Source organism: Podarcis erhardii (genome assembly GCF_964252035.2).
Source record: "Podarcis erhardii genome assembly, chromosome: 5".
NCBI classification, from domain to species: domain Eukaryota; kingdom Metazoa; phylum Chordata; class Lepidosauria; order Squamata; family Lacertidae; genus Podarcis; species Podarcis erhardii.
The window spans coordinates 38,743,970-38,764,442 of record NC_138509.1 but is presented as its reverse complement, the minus strand read 5'-3'; the positions used below and the strand labels follow the sequence as shown (position 1 = coordinate 38,764,442).

General features: G+C 40.4%; 1 pseudogene across 3 annotated transcripts in view; it reads right to left on the bottom strand.

Moving 5' to 3' along the window:
* Positions 1-20,473, bottom strand: part of LOC309342605 (heparan sulfate glucosamine 3-O-sulfotransferase 1 pseudogene) — an 80,856-nt pseudogene that overhangs the window by 56,090 nt on the left and 4,293 nt on the right. The window contains exon 2 of one of the 3 annotated variants that reach the window (XR_014161677.1): positions 6,472-6,552. The exons of the other annotated variants lie outside the window; for them this stretch is intronic. The product of XR_014161677.1 is annotated as a heparan sulfate glucosamine 3-O-sulfotransferase 1 pseudogene (transcript). The remainder of the gene's footprint in view (positions 1-6,471; positions 6,553-20,473) is intronic. 3 annotated transcript variants of the gene reach the window in all.

The window sequence follows — 20,473 nt, the reverse complement described above, 5'->3', positions numbered from 1 at the left end:
AGACTTATTCATTCCTAGAACAATAGAATCCTTTTATTATATCCTCAGTAGGAAGAGGCAAACAGAAAACGTTACTGTGCAATTCTACCCTTGGAACACTCTCTCAGGGACGAATACTTTACTAATTTCTATGCCAGGTAAAAATGTTTTATTCGCATGGGAATATGGGCAACATTAATGATATTGCTAAAGTTATTTAACTTGGGTTTGAGTATGCATTATTCTAAAGTTTACTGTATTGATAATGTGCATTATTTAATGTTTTTATTGTGTTTTGTTGTATTATAAAGGTAAATGTACCCCTGACCGTTAGGTCCAGTCGCGAACGACTCTGGGGTTGCGGCGCTCATCTTGCTTTACTGGCAGAGGGAGCTAGCATACAGCTTCATGTGGCCAGAATGACTAAGCCGCTTCTGGCGAACCAGAGCTGCACACGGAAACGTTGTTTACCTTCCTGCCAGAGCGGTACCTATTTATCTACTTGCACTTTAACATGCTTTCAAACTGCTAGGTTAGCAGGAGCAGGGACTGAGTAACAGGAGCTCACCCCGTCACGGGGATTTGGACCACCAACCGTCTGATTGGCAAGTCCTAGGCACTGTTGTTTAGACCACAGCGGCACCCGCATCCTTTGTTGTATTATACATTCAAAAAAGTCTCAGAGTGATTTGCAATTTGTTGTACTATACAAATTGCAAATCACTGAGTTTTTTTGAAGTATAAAGTGATATGTGAGTCTAATCAAAATCAAATCAAGTAAGCACCATTGAGTTCAATGGGACTTCCAGTTTCTAGAAGATTGCAGCCTCAGAGAATGAGCATTGCTATGGTATTAGGATAACTATATGTGGATTTACCTGGGAAGGTAGCCCATTTAGGAGAAGGAAAATCAAATCCAAACTCTCACTGCCTTGTGGCTATACTGATCCATGGAGCAAACCCCAGGAAAAATCCATACCCACTGCCTTGTGGGACATCTTCAGGGGAAGAAAAGGCTAAGGGGTAAATATCACACAAATCTGGAGTAGAGTCCCTAAGGAGGTTGGATGGTGTCTTGTATGCCTCCTTCTGACAACTGCTGAAGCCAAGCTGGTGCCAAATGTATTGCTCTGCTTTCCTTTGGATCACATCAGCAAGGTTAAGAGAACGGTCTTGCCATTTGGGCAGCCCAGTACTTCCATATACACTGCGAAAGCGTTCACCCCCGAGATGTCACTTTGGTTCTGCTAACACAGCATAAACAACATGGGAAACAGCAATTATGAGTTACTGGTCTCTGCAAACACAGCAGGTACTGTGATTCTCCAGTGGTTTGACTTCACCCCTGGAGGTGCACTCCATTGTCACCTGAGACAGGTAGACACCAACAACATCTGTGGATTGGTTTCAACTTTATTCAATTTATATTTTGTTGTATTTTGTCATGTTTTCAATATCCTACCACCCACAAGAACCAGTTATACAGCTCTTTAGATACTGACTCTTACATTTCTAAGAGGTGAACAAAAAAATTAAGCATGTGCATCTAAAGGCTTTTCATTTAATTTCCTTAAAATATCATAAGATCAATTATACTAGATCAGATCAGAGGCGTATGTCTAGCCCAACATCCTGCTTTACACGCTGGTCAATTTTATGTTTATGGGAAACCCACAAGCCAGTACATGAATGCAGCAGCAGTCTCCCATTGGGAAAGGTCCATGGGTTAGTAGTAAAGCACACATTTCACATGCAGAAGGTACCTAAGTTCATTCCACAGTATCTCCAAGTAGGGCTGTGAAAAACTTCCTGACTGAAACCCTGGAGAGTCACTGTCAGTCAGTGTCAACAGTAGTGAGCTAGATGGGACAATGGTCTGACCAGGGCAGATACCTATGTTGCAGCTGTGGTTCCCAACCATTTATTATTCAGAGGTCTGCTGCCTCTGATCCTGGAGACAGAATAAGACATCACAACTAGTCATGGGTATAGCCAAGGGTGGGGGGTGGGGGGCACCTGCCCCCCAGGTCAAGTAAAACAATAGAAATACTTAACTAACTGACCAACCACATCAGTCCTGCCCCCCCCAACAAAAATTCTAGCCAAGCCCATGCAACTAGTAGTGATTGAGAGGCAGAATATCTCTTGAGGAAAAGGTTCTTTTGTGTGAAGTAATTGACTAAAGTGAAGGCACAAACCATAAACCATGCAGGTTAAGTTTGTAACAATCTGACTAATCTAAGTAAATCTTCAGGAGGCACGAATGCGAATCATAACCTATAATATACTCACAGTCATACTGGGTAGGGCAATTATAATGCATATTATGGGGTTTTTTTAATATAAAAACCACAATCTTTCATATTCCATTTCTATCCAATTCTCATACCTTTCCATTAAGCACATATTTCACTTTAATCTTTACCCCCAAGAGCCATTACATATTAGACTGCATATGGCAGCTATTAACCTGAACTGAAGTTCTTCAACTCGAAATGTGACTACATTGCTCCTTCTAATTTAGGAGAATTTGCAAACGTGGAAGCCTCTCTTTCAGTACCACAAGCCTAACACCATAAAAAAGACAAAAGCTTTCCCTATGCAACTTTAGTAGCATCTTCCCTTTCTATCTAAAAAGGATTTATTGATCCTGTTTTAAGTCACTAAGCTTCCTTTTTAGGTGTGATATATACCTTTTTAAAGTCTCCCCAGATTTCTACATTTTACACATTCACCAGGATGTCTATATTTAAAACTCTCAATCCTTCTATCTGAACCTTCAATTTTTGAGTCAGAATACATTAAGAAGTATCTCAGTCAGCTAGCCCAGATATCTTAGCTGGGAAGGACATCTGCAAGGCACAGCAGCGAGTCAGAGTAATCAACAGAAATCATGTCAGAACAGACAAGAGTCAACCCAAGAGGTTATTCCACAGAAACCACGTGACTGCTGGCAAAGCAGGAACAGAAAATGGGATGGGTGTCATGGCTAGAGCCCAAGAAGAAATAAATAAGGCCATAAGAATGCTGAATACAATAGTCTATTATCCAACACTGCAGTTCTGATGGCAAAAGGGACTTCCAAATACCTCAAGGACTGCTTCTTCCCGTATGAACTGACCCGCACCCTGCGATCATCATCTGAGGCCCTTCTTTATGTGCTTGCACCATGAGAGTTCCAGAGGCTGGCAACAGAAGAATGGGCCTTTTCTGTGGTGGCTCCCCATTTGTGGAGTGCTTTCCCCAAGGAGGCTCACCTTTTGTCTCTGTTACATATCTCTAGGCACCAGGCAAAAACATTCCTCTTCTCACAGGCCGTTGGCTAATTTAACAATCTGTGGCCTTTTAAACTGTGATGGGGGGTTATTGTTTTTGTTTATTACTATGTAAAATATGTATAAACATGTAAAATACGTATTCTAGTGATCCCCAAATGAAGGGTGATATAGAAATGGAAGAAATAAATAAAATAAAATATGTGCAATAGAACTTCCTTGCTCTCTCCTATTGTCATGGGCTGGCTCAGTCATATGGGATCCTCATAACAGAGGGTCCTGGTTGTGCGCGGGACCCAAGAGCTCACCTGATAGGGTTAAAATGGGGGGGGGAGGAGCAAGAAGTCCTGGCCATTCCCCTGGGATCACACCAGGCGATTTTAGCCAATAGCCAGTGGGTGGCATGATCCCAGGGGCTTTAAAAACAGCAGTGTGATGCAAGGAGCTTCACACTGTTGAACACCCGCCCGCCCTCCCTAGTTTAGGCAGAGTCGCTTGGCCTTGCTTTGGTTTGGTTTGGGTCGCCTGTTTTGGAACAGGGGCTGGGTAGGAGTTTTTCCATTTGGCAGATTGGCTTTAGCCATTTGGTTTTTGCCTACCCCTTAGCAAATCATCACAACTTGTAAGGTGGCGGTTAGGCATTGGCTCAGTTGGATTGTGGGGAGAGGAGGTGCGGCCATCACCTGCCCCTCCAGGAACTGGGTATTCCGTTAAAGGAATATGGGGGTCCTGGATCTCATCTGAAGTCCGCTTGAGGGGCTAGGGCCATGCCAGGACCACAGGAACCCCGGGGTGAGCTTAGGTTGGTCTTCATCGACCTAGCTCCCTCGTTTGGTTTACCCCATTTGACGATCACCCTGAGAGGTGGGGCCAGTTATAGTGGGGAGTCAATGCCTAAGCCAATACCGCTCATGTGATTGTATTTCAATAAAGTTGTGGCCAAAAATTTTGCCCCAAAACTTAAATTAATATAAGTGTCCGTGTGTATTTATTTTGGGGGTGGGTCTTGGGGCCTCGAGACGCAACCTGACTTGGACAGCCCATGACACCTGTCTCCTTCATCCTCTCACATGCCCTCATGATTGGCTCCAAGGGGTTGGGGGGACCTCCCCCCCCCCCCACAGAGCAGATTTGGGAAGACGAGAAGACATAGAAGTCCCATTGCACCAGCAGAACCCCACTGGTGTAGGACTGAATAAAACTCAGTGACGCTTACAATGCAATTCTATACATGTCTACTCAGAAATAAATCTCATTTAGTTTAATGGTACTCTTCAGTCTGTATAGGATTGCAGCCTAAGTGAAATAGCCATAGCAGAGAAGCCTACTAATGGCCCAGGAGGAGGATGACAGAGAGAGCATACAGCAGAATAGCTCAGAACTACACTACTAGTGCTACAGAAGTGGTAGCCCACATAATTAAATAGAACAGATTAATTGCTTTCCATATTATATGAAAATAAAGAAAACCATATCCTTTCAGCATTCACAATTGCTTTCTTTGATATCCCACAATTGTGAAATACCTGAATGGCTTCAAGGAAGCAACATTTGCCACAGAATAGATATCCTACTATGGGGGTCACCAACATGGTATTGAAGGGCACATATACCCTTGCATAGGCTTTCTCCCCATCCGCTTGCTGAAAATAGGCTTGATAGAAACATTCAGCTGTAGCCAATAGATCAGGCTTGGGTTGTGCTTGGTTGCAGTGAGTGTTGTAGTGCTGACCTTAGTTTCTTCAGTTACAGATAGGTAGCCGTGTTGGTCTGCCATAGTCAAAACAAAACAAATTCATTCCAGTAGCACCTTAAAGACCAACTAAGTCAGTTCTTGGTATGAGCTTTCGTGTGCATGCACACTTCTTCAGATACCAGGTATCTGAAGAAGTGTGCATGCACACGAAAGCTCATACCAAGAACTGACTTAGTTGGTCTTTAAGGTGCTACTGGAAGGAATTTGTTTTGTTTTGACTTAGTTTCTTCAATATGCCAATACACTCACAGACCACAAAACATAGTCACCCTTGCACTACTATGCAAAGTTAAGCTGATGTCTGAAACCATACAGCAATACAGTATTGCAACAGGGAGAATGGGTTGGAGTTCCAAATCGAACTTTGGATTTTACCATTCATTCTCCAACATGTGAAAGGAGGTTTTAATGTTCCCAGAGGTAGGGATGAGACTTGCTCTTGCTACTGCCTTTAATTCTGTATTCCAGGGGAAAATAATAATACTTTTTAATTTTAGCACAAACACTGCTCAAGATTAGATTAAAAGAGTTCAGCTGAATTTCTGGGAGGGTTTGGGGGGTACAGCTCTATATGCTCTACAACTTTGATTTTTAAAAATGCTTTTACTGCATTTCTTGGTTGTACATGACAGAGTTAATCCAAAATGTACCCCACTGGGCAAAATAAAACCATGCTAGATGTTTTTGTATCCCCATTGGCTTTCACTTGATTAAAGGAACTGCTTCATTATAGGAGCAAAGTAGAACAATTCCCTATGGGATCGAAGGACAATTTTCTAAGTGCAGCACCATGCAAGTATAAGAAAGGTACAATACCATTTTCTACATACACAGCCATCAAAATTGGATTTTATTAATATTTTGATGAGATTTAGAATGATTGGCTTATCTAGAAAAGTTTCCGAATGCAGGAGACTCCTAATATTTTTTCCTCTATTTTCCCCAAGGCTAGGGTATAAAGCTTTGAAATTTCTTTCTGCTACCAATGACATATTATTACATTATATCTACTACAGATGTGCTAAACAGACATGAATATCACAAGCAATGATTCAAATTATTAGATTACTTCAGTAATTTGATTGTGTAGGCAGTGGCATCACTAAGATGACATTCAGGTACTTTGGAATTTCTACTTCATCTCCCAGAATTGAGCCTTGGAGCTGTATTTCTCGACACAGGCAGTCCCCATTCAATATGTGTGTGACCATGTATACCTGAATTGTGCCAAACTTGGAAGGGACCTAGAAACATCACAAAGATGTTACTGAAATGTCACTAAAAGGGTGGGGCGGGGGGAGAACAGGGTCTTTGCAGCCTTTTTCAATAGGTTTTGATTATACAGGATTGCACCGGCGTGCACAGTGCATCAGAGAACGGCTGACAAAATTCTCGGGTAAATGACTACGTTCCAAAAATACAGAATTAATGGAGCTTCAAGTAAGTTAGCTTTGATCTTACCTTTAAAGCCTTATTTGTGTGCCTGGCACATACATCTGGGCAAGGGCATATGATCATATAAGTTACATTTGCTATGATGTTCTGCAAAGCAAAAATGTTAGCTTACTTAGGATTAATTAACTGCTTTGTAAAGACTGCAAGTAACATAAGCATATACCACATTTTAAACAGCCTTTAGTAACTAGAGGGGCCCTTCTTATTGTAAGCTATATCTAAATGTAGTACTTTGTGCAGATGCCCACCAATATCCTATAATAGGTAAATACCAGTGTCTTAGAATATTTTGTATTAAGCGCCAGAATTTAGTACAATACAGTCGTACCTTGGAAGTCAAATGGAATGTGTTCCAGAAGTCCATTCGACTTCCAAAACATTGAGAAACCAAAGCATGGCTTCTGATTGGCTGCAGGAAGCTCCTGCAGCCAAATACTTAGCCCTCTTAATGATTTCCTTTTAAAAAAGTTCTTTAAAATCTTGTGTATATATGTTCCCGTATTGGATATGTATGTCTGAATGTAAACGATTGTGTTTCAGCTTTAGAAACTGTCCAAGTAGCAAAGTCTCTTTTACATATGTGGGATGTTTATGATTATAATGCAATTATGGCACAAATGAGACATTGCCCCTAGAGATGGGTTGTTGAAGACTGCTGCAGTTATCAGCTGAGAAGAGATCTTCCGTGAATTCAGTCTTTCCTTGGACTTGTAGAGTAAAGACAGTGCTTCAGACAACTTGGTTTAAATCACAGCTGGTAATCAGTAAATGTGTGTGTAATTTCATTTTTACATTTTTGTGTTTATACACTACATTGTAAACAACATTGTTACAGAAGATGACACAGCAAACGGGAAGAATGTCATCTAACAAACTGTCCTGAAAGACTAGTGTTCTTCATCGTTCATTCAAACAGATTTCTCATTGTGAGCTTCTCCCCAAAGGATTTAGAAGTTACCATTCATTTGGAGTAACTTGGTGAAACTGACATTTTACTGGTGATCTCTTGTTGGTACTCTTTGCTATTTAGCAATTTTGTACATGACTGAAAATGTATATTGGTATGGTACAGGTACTATTTGGATATAACCGGGGCCCTTTATTTGTTAAAAAGTTATGAAATAAAAGGGACCCAATAATAAAGTTAGGAATATATATTATTACTATAGACGTAAAAAAAGTAAACTCAGATTAGCTATTCATAAATGTATCATGGATGCTTTAGCTGAGATTCCTGCATTGCAGGGCGTTGGACTAGATGACCCTTGGGGGTCCCTCCAGCTCTACAATTCTATGATTCTATGGCTAGGAAACAACTGCTCTGAGATTCAACAGAACTAGGGTAATCCTCCAGAATAGAATGGACCAGCATGTCTCACTGAAATGAAGAGGAAAACAGGATTTGCATTGGCAGTAAAGTTCCATTGTTCTAATAAAACTGTGTCACTTCATATTTCAGTTTTAAACAATAGACATACTTGCTATATTCAGCCAGGGTAATTTAAACACATACTTTAGTTTAAGAATAAATCCTGATACCCCAAAAGACCACCTGTGATTCATGTACTTTAAAATGTGAAAGCTTTCCTAGAATTGAAGACCTTGAATACAAATATACAGTGTTCTTTCTTCCTGGCACTGTTTTTTGAACAAAATATAATGCACATTGATAATACTGAGGACTTGATTCTAGAGTCTAAACTAGGGGAAACAATTGAAATAACATGGCATACTAGAATGTCACAATCAGTCCTACTTATGGCTCAATAGCCTTCAGTGGAAGTTAAATATTCAGGGATTGTCCACACCCACCATATAACCCAACTCATGCACTTCCTACACATTTGGCAGGGTTGATGGCAGGGTTGGTTTAGCTGGCCATTCATCAAGGCCTCTACCCCTACAGGTGAGCACTCTGTCCCTAGTACTGTGGTTTAATACTGCTAAGAACCTACTTGTCTGCCCTTCCCAGAAAGGGCGAGTGAATGACGGGTGATGATAAATAGGTGAGAAAGCTGTAGAACCAGATATTTTCCCCAGGAGTTCTCACCCAAGAGGCTGGTGAGAAGAAGCAAACAGCAGCAAAGATGGAGTGACTTGCCTGTACATAACCCTGCTTGAGGCTGTACCTCAAGAACTACAGCCAGCATCAATATGTTCCACCAAGCCTTCTTGGGTCTCTATCCTTCCATATTTTCTTAAATCCAGTGCCATAATATTTAGAACTAAGTTGTGATGGCAGAATACACAACCTAGTGACATTACTGTGTTTCTTATAGATGGTTATGATTTGCTGAGTGCCATCAAAGCTGTACACCATCAGAACTGCTTCAAAGTTTCCACTCAACTTCATCATCTTCCAAATCTGACCATGAAAGACAAACTTGACCCCACACTCCAATTCTCACTACTTCACTCCATAGGAGGCATATATGATTTACCCCAGACACAGAATTCTCATATCTCAGTCATGAGAAATGTTTCTTTCCCAATGTCCTCAATGTGTTTCCAAGGTGGAAGCTTCAATGAGGCACTACTGAGTTGCATCGATCTTTCACTCTTCCAAGCACAGCAAGGAAAAAAACACATAGGCAATTGACCCTATCCTCTGCAACCTTGACAATTTTGTAAGCCTCATACTGTCTGCTAGTGGCAACTGAAATTATGCAGTTGACTCTTATAATCACACATGCCTTTTAATAAGTAATTTATGAAGTGCAGTACTGTGATACAACATAAGCAAATGCCTATCACTTGCATAATGTCCAAGCAGAAACACATGCTGCTACTCTTGAACAAGTAGGTCAAACATCTGTTGAAATGATTTATTACTACTTATATAGAACCATCCAGGTATATAATGAGGGGGACAGGTCCCTATACCAAGGCAGTTCAACTTTAAAAATTGGAAAAGGATGAAGTTTAGTTTCACTTCATATTTACCTGCATCTTGCTGAAAACCAGTAGCTGTGTAGGAGCTTAAATATTGTGCTTTCCCTATAGTAATCAAGGGACCAGGATTCAACAAATAACTCTGTCATGGCAAATAAGCCACTACCCTCTAAATGGGATTAACTGTCCTTCCCCTAAACACTAGAGATGCAAAGATGGGTGGAATCATCTGAGCTGCTGTGTAGCAATCCCTGCCAACTCCCAGGTTGAGAGGAAGGCTAGGGAGGTTGCTAAGCAGGTATATGGTGAAGGCATCATTACTTAACCACATAGAGACAAATCAATAACCCTCCCTCCAATAAAAAGTTGGAGTGGCAGGTGGGGAAGATGCTAAGGGTGCTACCCAGTCCGCCTTTGGCCAGCAGTGCCAATAATACATGCTTACCTCTACAAAGCCTTTTCCTCAGGCTCCCCCTTTACCCACTTTTCTCTAAGGAAAGACCACAGGCATTGGGTGTTGCTGTACAAAAGTGCTCTATTCACCTTCCCGAAGCAGTGACCAGCCATGCCTGAATTGCCCTGTCCAGCCTTTCCCAAGAAATATGGGGAGGGGCACTAATAACCACAAATTTTGGCTTTGCCAACAAGGCCAACTGACAACCATTGACTCCTGCCAAAGATACAGATGCAACACTATCATGATTATTATTTTTATGCACAACCAAACACCTCTGTTTAAGAAACAGATGAAAACTACTGCATTTTCTTTTATCAAATGCAGCATTGTCAAGATGCATTCATAAGATTTTGGGAAGATATTTTTTCTAGTTTGGAAAAATAAGGCTAAAGATCAAAGACTGGAAGTTGCTTTGTTCTATACCGTTAGCGGTGCTTCAGTTCAGACTTGATTGCCATTGCTGTCAACCTTATAGTCATTTCTCCCCAATTCTTCACGTTTCAACGTTCCAAAGAGATTTGTCTGCTGTAAAGAGCAAATACACCAACACTCTTTGTTGTCCCCAAAGGACTATGCACCAGTTTCCAGACATTTAAACAAAATGATATTGAAGTGAAGAATCAGAAGCTCTGCTCCAGCTTATTCATGAAGAGATTTCACAGTCTCTGAGAAATGAACTGGAACAATAACACTTGGGCTTCAAATATGGTTATTATCACTTTTTAAAAAGGGTATACAATGACAAAAAAAAAAAAATACAGATGAGGGAGAAAAAACAGCTGTCAAAATCTCTCTAGTTTCACATATTCTGGAAGGGTGTCATCTGGTCCTCTTATTTAAATTATTTTCTCTTCCTTACAAAGGAACTGACTGAGATATCCATGATCTTCAGAAATGAAAGGCTACTCTTTCTGATCTGAGCAGCAAAACACCGTTTCCTTCCTTTCTTTGCTTGAAACATAAAATGTGTGCATACAAATGTACACTACACAGATCACCAAAAGCTTTTCTCCCAAAATCTAAACAATTAACTGGAAAATCCCTGATGTTACCAGAGTGCGCGCTCTCTCTCTCTCTCTCTCTCTCTCTCTCTCTCTCTGTGGACCCATGTCTTACACATCAAAGTACTAATTTGGGGGCCTCTCCTGTAGTTGACGTTACTGCACAGCCTAAGATTACTTCAAAATATACCAGTATCATAATGGTCAAACTTGGAGAGTTAGACTGTGATCAATAAATGCCAATGTTATTTTACAAACTATGGGGAATAAGCAAAGGGAATTAACAAGAACTACAGAATTTGTTATTAGTGTAATATATATCTACACCAAATGACTGACAGGAAATAAAGACAGCTTTGTGACTTGAAGTGCAAGTACAAAAATATGAAAGAATAAAAAGATTATTTGTTACACATTGTAAAGGACACCCACCCCACACTGCCCAGACCATACAGTTAAGCAGTTTGTAAGCAGAGATGTGCCTGACATGCATTTCTGTAACAGGAGATTAAATAAACAAGGAAGGCTAAAAGTTCACATGCTAATAGTTCAGCTTTGGTTCTCACTAGAGCAAGACTTGTGAAATCACAAACACAGACAGAAGTGAGATGGGTGGAACACAATGGTTACTTGTCTATTGAGAAGATGGGAGAAGAAGGAAGAGGTTAGACTCAGGTTTTTATGTTTTTACTGTACACAATTCATAGATGGCTACAGCTGGACTTGAAAATGTCAGCAGGATGTGTTGTATGAGACTCTAAAGTTAAGATAATCCTTCTCCTTGCCAAAGTCCTGGAAGGGGCAGCTGAAAAGCCAACTTGGGGGCCAAATTTTATATTTGCCTCTGGAGTCCTAAATAGGTAGGGGGGAAACGGGGCAACTTCCTTGTAGAAAGACACTGGCTGGAGGCCTCTATACCATAAACTGACTAGTCCTGGGGAAAACAACAAACGTGGACTAAAAGGCAAGGGAGAGGGTGATAATGTTAACTAAAGCTGGAGAAAAAAGAGGAATGTTCCTGCCACAATTAACAGTGTCAGAGCATCTCAAAAGGAGAAGTATAAAGCAACCTAGGGATGTGTCCTAAAAGTTGAAAAAACAGGGTGTCTAGTTATAGGATACGGTTTATCTACAGGCAGAAATCTAAATTTGCAAACTGATCTCATTAGTGTCTAAGCTGGGCATGTGCAACATTAAATAACAGAGACGTGATTAATGAGCTACCCTGTATGGTTATGAGTTATAGCAATTGTGTTTCCTGCCAAAGAGTTGTGGAGGAGTTACATGGACATTGTAACAAATCAGGTTGTGTCCCTGTGATCCTGGTAAGGACTGAGCTTTGATTCTTCAGAAGAAGCTAGCCAGGGTGCTTACTTTAATTAGCTAGGTGTATGCTTGCTGGAAGGAAGCCATCATTTACTAGAGATTATTAATTACTGGACTTGGGAATTCCTTGCATTGGATATGGCACCATGTTCTGGGGGGTTAATTAGGTTTATGAAGACCTGCTCATGCCTGTGGCTTACCATCATTCTGTCAGGATCAGACTTGGCTTAGACTATACCTGCTGTCTCTGATTGGACCACAATTACACTATCCTTGCACTCACTGCTCCAAGCAAAGCTAAATTACATACAGAGTCTTGGGGCACATGGAGAGTTCCGATTAATCCAAGCTTATTGGTAACATTGACTAATAACATATGGTTATTATAACAGGCACTCAAGGTGCAGACTGGCATTTATGTGTCCAGGGTGTCTTGCCTGGCACCTTCATTGTATAACTTGAGGCACCAGGTGAAAACGTTTGTCTATAACCAGGCCTTTGGCTGATTAGCAGTCTATGGCCTTTTAAATGTATGGGGGGTATTGCTTTGTCTTTGTTTTATTATGTATTGTGTCTTCTCATTTTGTATTTTTATGTTGTGAACTGCCCTGTGATCTTCGGATGAAGGGCGGCATACAAATTTAATAAGCAAATAAATAAAGTAACTTGTGTGTAAATGATCTGTGGTGTTTGAAGGACTTGTTCAGAAAGCATGCATTAATTATTGCCCCCCACCCCAAATTAGTAAAATGGGTGTTCCATGCATGAATGAGCTAGCAACAAAATGAACCAACAAAGAGTGTGGGACTGAAGACTGGTGATAGAGAAAGGGACTTGGAAGTTTTGGTACAAATTTGCTTTTTAAAAAAGCTCTGGAGTGAACAGGAAAACTTATCTGGATTCAAAAATAGGGAAGGGGTTGAAGAAGTAAACCCCTTCACTCTGTTCAACCTTCACTCTCATTCCCCACAACATTCATACACACAAAAATGATACCTTGATAATAAAAAAAATTGGGGGGGGGAGTCTTTATCACTGAAGAAAGGGGAACACTGACAATTGAGGATTGTGGGCTTAACTTTCTAAGCAGACTGTAGGGAATATGCACCATTAAACGCAGTGGTATTTTCTTTCTAAATAAATATGCTTCTTTATGACAAATTCAATGAGGAAAAGAAGGGTTTGGATTTATTTTTTTTAGCATGCTAAGTGCTAAATCTAAAGCAAAAGCAGTGAGCAAGGAAGAAGGAAAACAGTCCTGGATTTAAGTACAGTTATGAAAAAGCAATTATAGTACAATACACACAAAAGAGTGTGTGTGCTGGGGTAGAACTATAAATGTTTCCAAAATTAAAGTAACAAAAACTTTTGAAGGTGTATTGTCAAATGGGAAGAGAATGCAAACAGCAATGTAGAAGGTTCAAACAGTGCAGAGAATGGAAGCAGTTGAAAAGGACTGTATAAATACAGTAAGAGAGAAAGAGAGTGATGGAAGCCTATGTAATGGGACTAGAAAGAAAGGCTCATCTGTCTTGATGCAGTTTTCTTCGGGATAAACTTGCCTGAGATTGTAGTCTTAGAGAACTACTGTAAAACATTCTCTAATAAACATGAAGGCAAAGAAGACAATAATAAGATTTAAAAGGTAGATTTGCCAAGTAATTTTCTTAACTGCGGTTGCCACCATGGAATTAATAGCTATATAACTCCTGTTTTCTTCTATTAGGTCTTGTAGTGAAAGTACATTGCCTTTCACCATTTTCTTCCTGTGGCATATCCAACTGTGAGTTTTTTTGTATCCTTGTCACCTTCGCCTTCCAGTTCCAATTCATATTCATGTGCTCTTGCATTTGTCAGCATTCTCTAAATTTCCTCAAAAAAATTGCTATCCTCCATTTCAGTCCCAATTATTTTTGTTTCCTTACATGTCAAGGAAAGAATAGACTTCCCACATTGCATACTACTTCATGCACCAGTTGAGAGCCTATGGATTATAAATATACTATGCCAGGTCTCTGACAACGAAGTTAAAAGTGACATTTGGGTGCACAAGGCACAGATTCCATGTTGTCCACTGACAATATACACTATGTACAACTTAATAGTTTTTATAAGGCTATCTATCCTGTGATGACCATATAGCTATTCTTTTTAATAAATACTGTACATGAACAACCCTTGTAGGAGTTGATGCCTCAGGTCCTGCAAGTTCATTAATGTATACAAGGCTCTCTTTCACCTTGATATTTGACTAATGAGTTGCAACTGCTCAACTGGGGCTTGTTATTTGGGATTATTAATTGATATGATTTTAATCTGGACTCAAATGTGTCCCTACAATATATGAATGTGACTTATTTCCTTTGGTTCAGAGCACACACTGGACCAGGACTTCCCAAGTCCTAGATCACGTCTCATTATTGTCAGAGAGGTTTGAACATTGCAATCATATATACCAAGAAAGAATGAGTGATCTGTAAAATCTAAATTAGGAATCTGTGCATTAATTCTGTGAAGAGACATTACAAGCAGACTTAAGTAACATTTCTCTATGTAGACAGCGTTAGTCAGCATTTCAAAAGCTCACTCATTTGCTTGTATCAACAAAACCTACTTCACTTATTTTCACAGAGTATAATTTATGAAAGATTGTGTTATGGCTGGAAAGTTAATCTTGGAAATACAAAGGACAGCACTGTCTTCCTGGGCATGTAGAACAAAGGCTCTCTCGCTGCTGCACAAAGTTCCTTCTCAAAGCCTCAGAAAAAGGACTGACTGAGACTATTCTGTTTTCACCTGCTGTCATACAAAAGTCTATCAAAGTACTGAAGCACTTTCAGCATCACTCCATGAAGACAAAGCTGAGAGCAGCTGCAATAAGTATACATTTTAAAGAACAATGGGGAGAACAATAGCTATTCTTGCAAGTCTTCAAAACTGTTCCTGCTATAGCTAAGAAAATAATTTCATGGAAGTTAGAAGAAAGCTTATTTTGCAAAGGTTAATGCTGTAGAAGCACACCTGCTGAAATGTATACTAAACAACTTCTATACTGCAAAATAAAAAAAATGGAAGAACAAAATCCCAGGTTTAATATTTGTCGTATTTTCTTCTCTACCAATCTTCAATATTATACTTTAAACTTATAAATTGGTATATACATTGATCTATGCTAAAAACAATGGCTTTCATTCAAATATCCCATTCTGTTTGAACAAGAATTGCAGATTCCCCTCTCAATTTTCAAGCACTCTTCTTTCTTTCTTTCTTTCTTTCTTTCTTTCTTTCTTCCTGCACAAAAGCTAGCTACCTTGGCAGTAATCTGAGGAAATTGGTTAGCCAAAAGGTAGCCAACCTGCAGCAAGATTATCTTCTATCTCATCAAACTGATTCCAGAGGACTCATGTGACTTTCTTTTTTCTTTTGGGCCCAGAGGGTCATGGAAGGGACAAGTAGAATAGGTGAGCTCCATCTTGAGTTCTTTCTACCCACATACTTTTCACTCCACCTTGGTAGCCATTTTTATCACCATCTTTAAGTGCTCTTCATGTTCCTAGGCAGTACTCAAGGTGGCTAACACCAATAATGAAATCATATGACAAGAACAATCAAACCAGCAGCAAACAAAGCAGTTAATTTGGAGCCAACAACAAATTGGGGCTCAAAGAGCAGAATACTGTCAAAATGTTATGCCGCTGCTATAAGAATTACATGGCCCTGCCAAGTAGCCACTGAGCTAACTTCAAGGTGCTGATGTACAAAGGCCTTTACAGCTTGAGACCAGGACACCTAAAAGAGAGTTTCATCCTTTATATACCCAGCTGACCACTGCACTCTGCAGGAGAGGGAGCTCTCTCTTTTTTTTTTCCTTTTCCTTCTCCTCCTGCGATGAGGCTACATTTTAATATTTTAATGTTCCATTATTTTAATGTTGTATTTTATTTTTGTTTTTAAGTTTGTAATCATTCATCTTGTTTTTATTATTGCTTGTAAGCTGCTCTGAGCCCGGCCTTGGCTGGGGACGGCGCGGTATAAATAAATTATTATTATTATTATTATTATTATTATTATTATTATTATTATTATTATTATAAAACCATATCATCTTAACAAGAAGTCCATGCTGCAGAATGTAGGAACCAGGCCTTTGGTGTGGTGGCAGCTGCCCTTTGGAGCTCTTTCCCTTTACATCAGACAGGCACTGCCTTTGTTGTCCTTACGGTGCCTGTCAAATATTTTCTTCTTTTCAACAAACCTTCTAAGTGGATAATTTTCTTATCACAGTCAGTAACTGTACTGAATTTTAAATTGTTTTAAAACATGTAATTGCTTCAGCTGTTTTTATATATGTGATTGTTTTATTGTGAAATGGCTTTGATATGCTTTGCAGAAAGCAATTCATAAATAAAATTAAGAATCGTATATCCACAATTTACTTAAACAGAGGGGAAGTGATGAAAGAGGAGGTCCAAGCATACATCTCGGGGGGGGGGGTGGAGAGCTACATATTCTGGGTATCTCAACTTAGAAGGTGTGTTTCTGCCCACAGAGCCTGAAAAGCTGGTAATGTAGAAAGGCGCCAGCACCAGCATTGCTCTGACTGAGAAACAACAGAGACAAAATACCTGGAAAATGGGCACAGTGACTTATATGTTGAAAACTGCCTATATCACTACTATAAATTGTATTGTGCTGCCTTGCTCCAAGGGCTGTGTCAGAGGCCAAGGCTTCTTATCCAAATGATAGCTTTCCCATGGAAGGTGGGAAGCCAGTAGCATTACTAGCTTCCAAATTCCCAGGGCTAATTAGTCATTACTTCAAGCAGGCTGAGTCTATAAATAAAGAGCACTGCCAAGACAGTTAAGAACAGGAGCTGTTCTCCTCATTTTAGCCTTTTATTATAAAAATAGATTTTCTTGCATATTAATAAAACAGGATGGATCAAAAAGTCAAGAGTAAGGATGGATCAAAAATCAATAGTCCATAAAAATACAATCCATTCCCAACAACTTAATATTAAGGCAAGCAGGCAGATAAACAGAGAACTGACCCACACATATCTTTTTTTGCCCCTTTTCTCTCTCCCACCCCTATTTCAGCCAGGAGCTCAGCTATGCAAGGAAAGCCAGGCTGAGCTGAAGGTTTTTACATCAGGCACCATGATAACACTTAAACTTAGCAGCCTCCCAAAAATTTCCATCACATCACTTGTCCATAAATGGATACCAAAGTGGCTTTCCCTTGACCCTCTTTAGAGACTTCTCTATTTGGAGAGTTCTCCATTAAATGGCTAAATACAAGATGGGCCATCTGGGATATTTCACAGCTGTGTATATGGTATTCTCTTCTGCCCCATCATCTATATCAGTGATGGCCAAACTTGGCTCTCCAGCTGTTTTAAGACTACAACTCCCATCATCCCTAGATAACAGGACCAGTGGTTAGGGATGATGGAAATTGTAGTTTCAGAACAGCTGGAGGGCCAAGTTTGGCCATCACTGATCTATATCTAGGGATCCAAGGCTGCAACTCTGCTAGTTCAAGTGACTTCTGTGCCTGCAATGGGACATCCTCTCCATATTCTGTCCCTTCCAGTCTCTCATGCACTCTCACAATCAGCTTTGGAAACTTCACCCTTTGGAGTAGATTTCCCCCCCCCCCCCGCATAATTTTTATTGTTTTTTAGATCATAACAAACAAAAAAATAAAGCAGTTTACACCTTGTTGTCGCAGATTTCTTTCTATAAGACTTCCTTCAGCTTCCCCTGAAATCATCCATACCCTAATTTAACAAACTCACACAAATCCTGGCTTATATTGACATTATTTTCTCTTTCCTTCTTTTTCTCTTTAGACAATATTCCAACCTTTTCACAGAGCTTTTTTAAACCCAACTAGCGTTATCTGACCTTCACTTATATTTTACAGATATTCCACAAATTTCCCCCAGTCCTCAATGAACCTTTGGTCTTTTAAATATCTAATTTTCCCCGTCAATCTGTCCATCTCCGCATATTCTAGTAGTTTTGCTCTCCATTCCTCAAGCGTCGGTATGTTCTGTTGTTTCCAATTTTGAGCCAATAAGACCCTTGCGGCCGTTGTTGCATATTGAGAGAATTTACTGTCATTGTTCTTTATATCACTTCCTGCTAGGCCTAACAGAAAAGCCTCCGGCTTTTTCCCAAAGTTATATCTTAATATACTTTTCATTTCATTATATACACTTTCCCAAAAGCCTTTGACCTTTCTGCAGTCCCACCACATGTGGAAGAAGGATCCCTCTTTTTCCCTGCATTTCCAGCATTTATTGCAAGTTTTATATATTTTTGCTAATTTTGCAGGTATTATATACCAACGGTAAAACATCTTCATGAGGTTCTCTTTTAACGTTATGCAAGCTGTAAATTTAAGATTTTTTTTCCAGAGTTTCTCCCATATTTTTCGCTCTATAACACGCACCTGACCATAACACGCACATCGTTTTTAGAGGAGGAAAACAAGGGAAAAAACATTCTGAATGAAACAGTGGATGTATCATTTTTGGGCTTCATGCTGTGGCCACAGACATGTGATCTGATGGTGAATTTGGGGTGACCCAATGCAAAAATCCTGAGAATTCCTGTGGATCCATGCTTTGTAACCACGTTTTTGCACCATTGCAGCCCCAGGCAACAGTGGGTGCGTGATTTTTTTGGTGCAGGCTGTAGCCATGGACATGCTATGTGATCTGATGGTGAATTTGGGGTGACCCAATGCAAAGATCCTGAGAATCCCTGTGGATCCATGCTTTGTAACCACGTTTTTGCACCACTGCAGCCCCAGGCAACAGTGGGTGCATGATTTTTTTGGTGCAGGCTGTAGCCATGGACATGCTATGTGCTCTGATGGTGAGTTTGGGGTGACCCAATGCAAAGATCCTGAGAATCCCTGTGGATCCATGCTTTTTAACCACGTTTTTGCACCATTGCAGCCCCAGGCAACAGTGGGTGCGTGATTTTGGGGGTGCAGGCTGTAGCCATGGACATGCTATGTGATCTGATGGTGAATTTGGGGTGACCCAATGCAAAGATCCTGAGGATCCATGTGGATCTATGCTTTGTAACCACATTTTAAGTGGGGAGCGAAGGAAAAACAAAGAAGGGACATGAGAGGGGTGTGCAGAGAAGCAGCTGGCTAAGAATGCAGGAGAGGGATTTAACGGGAGGGAGGAAAGAAAGGCAAAAGTTTTCCCCCACCCAAGCCAGCCATCTCTCTCTCTCTCTCTCTCTCTCTCTCTCTCTCTCTCCCTCCCTCCCCCCTCTCTCTCCCTCCCCCCCCTCTCTCCCTCCCCTTCCCCCCCTCTCTCTCCCTTCCCCCCTCTCTCTCCTTCTCCCCCAGCAGCACCAGAGCTTGCCTGGAAGGGAGGGGCTTTCCCTGCTCTTTGTTCCGTTTCAGCAAACACAGCAAGGAAACAGAGGAGGGTGGGCAGTAAGACCCTGAGGCAGAATGCAGGAAAGCAGCCGCTTCCTCTTTTCAGTTTTCCCTTTTCCGTGAAGCGCCGCAATTTGATTTTTGCCTGATTTTTCGGCTCCAGGGACCACACATTCGCTCTATAACACGCACAGACATTTCCCCTTCCTTTTTTAGGAGAAAAAATCTGCGTGTTATAGAAGGAAAAATACGGTATTATGGCCGATGTCCCTTGCCCAATGAATCATCACCGACTTCACTTCCTCATCTATCAAGTTATACTCTAATAGCATATTATACGTTTTAGAAAGAATTTTGTAATCATTGTTTATTATTTCAGTCTGGAATTTAGATTCTTTATCCGCGTATCCTCTCTCTTTAATGTCTTGTCTAAACATTTCGTTTATTTGGAAATAGTGTAACCAATCATAGACTTTTTCTTTAACCTGGTCATATGGTTTCAGTTTCCATGTCCCCCCTACTTTTGTTAACAATTGTTCATAAGTTATCCAATCACCTCTCATGTTTACTTTTTTCACGCTCATAACTTCCAATGGGGATAGCCAGTGTGGTACTTTAGGTTCTAGTAAAAATCTATTCCTCTCCCAAACTTCCATTAGAGGGCCTTTAAAGATATGTGTTGCGAAACCCTTGTGCTTCCTCTTCCCCTGCCATAAGTACGCATGCCATCCTGCTCTATTGTCGAACCCCTCCAGATCTAATAGTTCCTTATTTTCCAATTTTTATCCACGTTTTCACCCAGCAAAGGCACGATGCCTCGTAATATAATTTCAGATCTGGCAGAGTGAATCCCCCTCTTTCTTTAGCTTCTGTTAACAATTTAAACTTAATCCTTGGTTTTTTGCCCTGCCAGATATATTTT